The following is a 6981-nucleotide window of genomic DNA, read 5'->3' as shown; positions in this document are numbered from 1 at the left end:
GTGGGCCTTCTGACCCCCCTCCCTCCCTCTGGCAGCACTAGAGGGCCCGCCCTGGCTGTCCCTACTTTCCTTATTTTTTTTTTCCTTCTTGCAAAAAAACCAAAAACCAAAAAACCCAAAGCAAAACAAACAAACAAAAACTCTGATCATCTCAAATCTCCCTTGGTCTGCCAGGTAGGTCTGTATTACCTCCTAAGTACAAAGACTCTGAGCAGGAATGAACCTCAAGCCTTCCCTCCCTCTTCCTTTTCCTTTAATCTCCTCCCGGCTCTTCCCTGACCCACAGCTCCTCCCTTTTTCCAGGGAAAACAGCAGCACCAAAGCCCTCAACTACCAGACAAGCATGAAATGAGCTTGAACAGCTCGCTGTACCAGGGCACCGTCCAGCCAGCAGGGTCTGAAACCTCAGTTCAACCAGCCAAATGCCCTGTCGTATTTTCCATCTGTGGTTTTGCTTGGCGTCAGTCTCACCATGAGATAAACCACAGGGTGACACACCTGGGTGGGCCCCAAATGAGGCATCAATGTGGGCATTAATTCCTCTCACTGCCTGGCCGGCCGAAGGAGGAAACCGACGACCCAGTGTCTCGCCGAGGCCCGGCCTCTTTCCCGGGGAGCTGTTGGCACAAGATTTCTTCCATTACCCTGTAAGCGCTGCAGCCCCGTGGGTCCCGCTGGGAAGGTGACAGTCTTATTCCTGCATTTCTAATTAATGAACATTCCTTCTCACCTTTTGGGACGCCCCATCAAGTTCTGGTTAGAGAGAGTGCAGCTGATCTTGCTGTGCCAACACTGCCCTGAAATGTTGCAATCCCAGAACTGACTGCAGATTCGGCGAAGTGCTGAATTACTCGGGAAGCTTCCCTACTCACCTGCAGAGGACACTGAGGAGGCACTGGCAACAAGACCAGTGGGGAAGCTGGGATTATCTTACTTCACCTCCCTCTTTGCTGGGGCTCTGGTGATGCCCGCAATTAAATTCCTGGCCCCGCCCACCCACCCAGCATGGAGGACTCACTGGGCAGCTGTGGTTTTATGAGTCTTTCTTGCGTGAATGTCATTGAACTTCAGATTCCTCAGGGTAAACAGCAAATGGGAAATGAGAGTTGTCTGCCTGGAAGATGCTGTGGTTAAACACTGAGCAGTAGAGCCATCCACTGACGCCAGACTCCTCTTCGTGGTCCCTCTGGCTTTCACTGGAGACTTCTGTGTGCTCAGTGCTAACGTGCCCTAGTGGAATGTAGGGCTGTGGGGATTCAGGGCCGGCACTGTGTGTGTGTGTGTGTGTGTGTGTGTGTGTGTGTGTGTGTGTGTGTGTGTGTGTGTGTTTGTGTGTGTGTGTGTGTGTGTGTTTGTGTGTGTGTGTGTGTGTGTGTTTGGCCCAGGGAGGGCATGTAGGCTGGGAGAGGTTGGCAGGTCCTGGCTTCTCTTTATTACAACCCCAGGACCATTTGAAACACATTACGAGGAACCACTGGCAGACAAAGCTGCCCCCTAGGTCCTTCAGTGCCTCTCTGCCACAGGGTCTCAAAGTTTGCTTATAGGTAACAGGTCAAAAGGGACAGACTGATACTACTAAGCTGTGGGCAGGATGTGAGGCTGGCTTTCACCAACATCATCAGCTTTGCAGGATAAGGGCTGGAGTAGCTTATCCTGTACCTGAAGCAGCTTCCCAGTATGTAGGGCAGTGATTCATGGAGCTAGAAGGACCCACAGCTGGGAAGGTGTATGGCAAGAAATTTCTTACTTATAATATTTATAAAGAAATTTGATGATTGTTTACTTTTAAAAATAAAATGTTTCCCATAGTATTGTTAGAATGCTGTCCCTGACATTTACCTGTATTTGGATATGCTTTCCTGCATGGGAGCGAGCATAGCTGAGTTAAAGCCACTATAGTTGGTACATGATGACGCATGTGAGTGTCATCCATTGGGCATTTCAGCATTTACCACATCAGAGACTGAAAATGAGAAACAACAATGAAAAAAAAGGGCAACCAATTGGACAAAGGTTGAAACAGTATGTGGGGTTCTCTTGGTTATACCCCTTCCGACTGGTGAGGCTGCACGTAGACAGGGGTTCAGGGCTGTGTCTGGGCTCCCCAGGGCTCTGCTGGGGGCTGGTGGTCACCCTTGCATATTTGAGAAGCGCTAACTGTAGGATGGACTCTCATAACCAGTTCCATTTCCACTAACCCTACTCCTTTCTCTAAACCTCTTTCCCAAGAAGAGATTGCTGGCTTAGATTAAGCAAGGAGAATCAGAAACACTTTAATGGCCACGATGGTCAACCTGGGAGCTCAGCTTCTAGTCCCATGATGATGACCGTCTTACATCCATGTGGCACAGGTGTCCATTTCTGCCCCCAGTGGCCCAGGAGGAAGAACTTCCATGCACTTTTGTCCCTTCTGCACCATGGCAAGTGTGACAAGTACCTCCTAGGCCACTGAGCAAGTCCTTGACATTTCTCCCATCCCACCTTCCTCCTACCTCTTGTGGGTATGAGATGTTACTTTCATTGTTGTTAAAGCTTGGAAATGTTTGTTATCTCTTGTTGAATTCCAAAAAAAAAAAAAAAAAAAAATCCCCTGTATCAGTATAATCCGGAAGAAATTTCAGATTTCTGGTGAAGGTTGTATATCAAGCTTGGGAAAGACATCTTAGGTTTTATTTACATCAAACACAAACTTTATATTCATATTTTAGCTCCAGACTTTCTCTGCTAAAGGCCCAGAGAGGGAAGTAAAAGGATGGGGTGTGATAGACTGCTTCAAATACTCGAGACCCTCCAAATCCCTCACTAGATGAAAAGCAAATTAAGGATCCTTGACAGGTCAAAACCAAGTACTGGGAGTTTCTGTGCTGTTGTGGATGAATTTCCAGCTTAATAACTCTCCCGGAATTTCCTCTGCTGCTCTATTCCATGATCCTTTCAACTACTGAGCTTGTTTCTGGTGTGTGTCATGAGTTTTAAATCTGACAGTGGCTTTTAATTAAATCCTTGTTTATCAGTTAGTTAATGGGCTAAGACTAATGATGAAAGGAAAAACAGGCTTTCAGCGATTTTCTCACCCATCATACGATACTAAAGAAAAATAATAAAGTGCTTTACTCAAGGGTGAGTTAGTATAAATGCCATTTCCTTTATTTGTGCTTCTGTATGATTTCTGGAATGATTTGGGACAGCCAGTCACTCTGCTTGGGTACATCAAGAAATTGCTATAAATCTTCCCAGGGAGCAAGAAATTGCTATAAATCTGTCTGGGGAGCTCCAACATCTCCCTGTAGCCAAGAGCTGCTGCGAGGTCTGGGCAAGCCGCCATCTGCAGTGTGATCCTGGAGATCTGAGATGACAAATCTTCAAGGTCACCTTTCCCTTTTTTCTTCTTTTTAAGTGTTTACCCTGGGAACTTTGAGCACGTTCCTGTTAAATACACACTAGCTGGACGGATTTACCTGGCCTCGTTTCCCAGGTGTCTGCCTTCTCCAATACCACCCCTACGAATTTCTAAATAGTGAATAGGATTTTGAAAGTTGGGGTCCTGAGTTCTCTTCCCTGCACTGAAACTATGTAAGCTTGGATCATTCACTCAATCACTCTGTACCTCATTTTCCCCATTTATAAAGTGGAGATAATCATCTTATTCTCTGAACCATCTAAAGGAGATTTTGTAAGTATCAGCCATAGAAGTGAAGGTTCAGAATGAAAACAAAAGAAGAAACCAGGAGCCTCTGACTATCTGAGGATATACTTGGACATACTTCCCCAAGCCGCAGGCAGGAGAGTGCCATGTGGATATAAGACACATGGTTGGGCTGCTCGTGGTCATCATCGTGGGGCACACAGAAAACTCAGCAGCTCCCAGGTGCCAGTATGTGGTGAGAACATACTAGAAGTTGAGCTCCACTGGGCTGCCAAGTTGACCATCATGGCCATTAAAATGTTTCTGATCCTTCTTGCTTAATCCAAGCCAACAATCTCACATTTCCTCACTGATCTTATAGGTGGGAAGTTACGGATCAGATCTGATGCATCCTACAAATAGACCATTTGCCTAACTTGGAAAGGAGGATCCAGTCTGAGCATTTTGAATTCCCACATTGAGAAGTCCTAAGTGCGTGGTCCTAGGGATTTCCATGGATAGAATTCAAAGATTCTGTGAACTCGGATGGAAAAAAAATATTACATCTTTGTTTTCACTAAGCTTTAACTAAAATTATTTTCTTCAGTTATAAATGTGAGCAACAAACCCTCAAGAGTGAAAGCAGTACCCGTGTCTTTGTTGCTCTCAGAACCTGGAGAGCGTTTCCTGTGATATGATGGTTGTTGCACGTACCTTACAGCATCCTTTATACCCATCACTGCTTTGAAATTGTGCAAGTTGTTAGCCCAGCTCCTAGAACTGGTTGAATTAATAACAAAGCACGTGTATAACACTGTGTCACACACTTGCTTAAAAATATTTTTCCATTTCAACAAAATTGGTATCCTTTGAAACCCATGTATTTGATTTTCTGTATTAAAAAGCATTATCCTGTGACGGGGTCATTGTGACTCTGTGAAGGTTAGGACTGCCTGCCCCAGAGTCCATCTGACGCCTCCTAGGGCCTGAGGCCCCGCTTTGAGCAGCGGGCAGAGCCGGGGCCTCCCAGTCAGACGAGCCGGGGCTGAGCCCTGGCTTCACCTCTGTCTAGCTGTGGGGTCACTGAGCTTCTCTGAGTTTCCATTTTCCTCCTGGAAAAAGGCAATGATAATAATTTCTCACATGTTTTCTGGGGAGAGTAAATGAAATAATGACTGTCAGGATGTTTTGTAAACTGTGAAGTGCTATGCAAATGCTGGGTGTTAATATTCAGTGGTGCCAGACATTTCTTTCACTTAGCATCAAGCTGGCAATGAAGGGGAAATGAAAGAAAACAATCGGGGCCAGATGTTTTGTGTGCGAGAAATGGGAGGAGAAAAGTACATTTGTGGCTTGAATTATGGAACACTTATGCATCTGGTTGCGAATATAATGGAATCAAATAGATTCGGGTAAAAATCGCTGCTCCACGACATACTAGCTGAGGGTCTTTGGCAAACGACTCAGTTTGCCTAAAAGATGGAGATAGTAGCTACCTCCTAGGGTTGTTGGTAAAGACTTAAACAGTGCTTACTCCCGTGCCAGCAGGTAGGGCTCGAGATCTGAGTTTGCATCCTTTTCCAGACTCGCTGTTTCTTAGCAACCCAAGATGGACCCATGAGAGAGAAAAAGAGAGGGACAAAGAATTGTCTGCAGACTTTCCTCATGAGTTGAGCTTTCTCCTCCAGATGCTTTATTTTTCAACAATGTGTTTTAGATGAGTTTTACCAAGGATATTTGCAGTGCCCACTGATGAACTTGGCCTTCCTTCTCGTGAGCTGTGGTGCCATTGGAAATCTCACAACATCCTAATCCGCACTGCTGTCCACTATGGCAGCCACTAGCCACTTGGGGGTGATTTAATTTGAAATTAATTAAAATTAACCAAAATTAAAGATTTCATTCCTTAGTTGCACTAGTCACGTTTCAAGTGTTCAGTAGTCACAGGTGGCTGGTGGCTACCAATAGAACATGGCTCTCATTGTGCAAACCCAATTGGACAGCACTGGGAGGGGCATAGCCGAGGCTGGGTAAGGTAATGTAGGTAAAATATGCCAACAAACAGCCTGGTGTGTACCCTCTGAACCCCCTACTCCCACCCCGTCTGAATCTTATATGAGGATGGAAGGTGGCCATTAAAGACTTGTTTGCACAGAGAATGAACATCTTCAGTGCCCATCACACAGAGCCTCTGGACCAGGTGACCATCCTCAAGGGATGGTTGGTGCAGGGAAAAGGAGCATCCTTTCTGTCCACCCCTGTTCTTCCTTTTCTAATCCCCTCACCCCATTTCTTTACAATGTCTCAGATGATTTTTCTGGCAGGGAGCTGTTGTCTCACCTACATTGGGATTTATCTAATTAGAATTTAAATTGGGAAAGGATTGTAGGAAAAGTGGTGATTCCAGTGTGAGCTTTCTTTGTGTGATCACAGTAGAGGAGCGCCTTGTACCCACTTCCTTTGATATGGTAATATTACTAGTCTTATTTGCAAAAGCTCATTCACCAGTGGAAAGGGAGTCAACAAAACCAGCAGCCCTGATTTGATGAATTTCTCAGCAAAGTTAAGCATGCATGCTGCCTCAGTTTCTCCTTTACAACACGGGGTGTCACTTCCCACCACTCATCACCCTCCAAGTGTACTGAGAGCATCATAAAGAAATGGTTTGTAAAATCACTCTTACCAACTAAGAAGCTGAAAATCTCTTTCAAGTTTCTTTTTACCTGCCTTCCTTTTCTCAACATGTTCTTGGAAGGAATAAACTTCTCTCTCAGTATCTTGTCTTTTTTCCAAAACCAGTGAGCTAATTTCTATTTACTCAGAAGGCAACTTTTTGGATTCACAATATGGGTCACCGGAAAGGAGGATGAAACTATAACTGAGAAAAATCTGTCACTGTCATCTCATAAACATGGAAGATGCATTAGTTAAGGTAATGCTAGCTGCTCTAAAAGATAGACCCTGAAATATAAGTGGTTTAATACAAAGGAAGTTTTTTTTTAATTGAAGTATAGTTGGTTTACAATGTTGGGTTAATTTCTGGTGTACAGCATAGTGATTCAGTTATACATATATACATATGTATGTTCTTTTTCATTATAGGCTATTATAAGTTATTGAATATTGTTCCCTGTGCTGTACAGTAGGACCCTGCTGTTTATCTATTTAAATATAGTAGTATCTGCAAATCCCGAAGTCCCAATTTATCCCTCCACCTCGCCTTTCCCCTCTGGTAACCACAAGTTTGTTTGTTATGTCTGTGACTCTGTTTCTGGTTTGTAAATATGTTCATTTATGTCACTTTTTTGGATTCTACAGACAGATGATATCATATGGTATTTTTCTTTCTCTTTCTG

The sequence above is a fragment of the Camelus bactrianus genome, chromosome 6, assembly GCF_048773025.1.
Source record: "Camelus bactrianus isolate YW-2024 breed Bactrian camel chromosome 6, ASM4877302v1, whole genome shotgun sequence".
NCBI lineage: Eukaryota > Metazoa > Chordata > Mammalia > Artiodactyla > Camelidae > Camelus > Camelus bactrianus.
Note: the sequence above shows the minus strand (reverse complement) of the source record.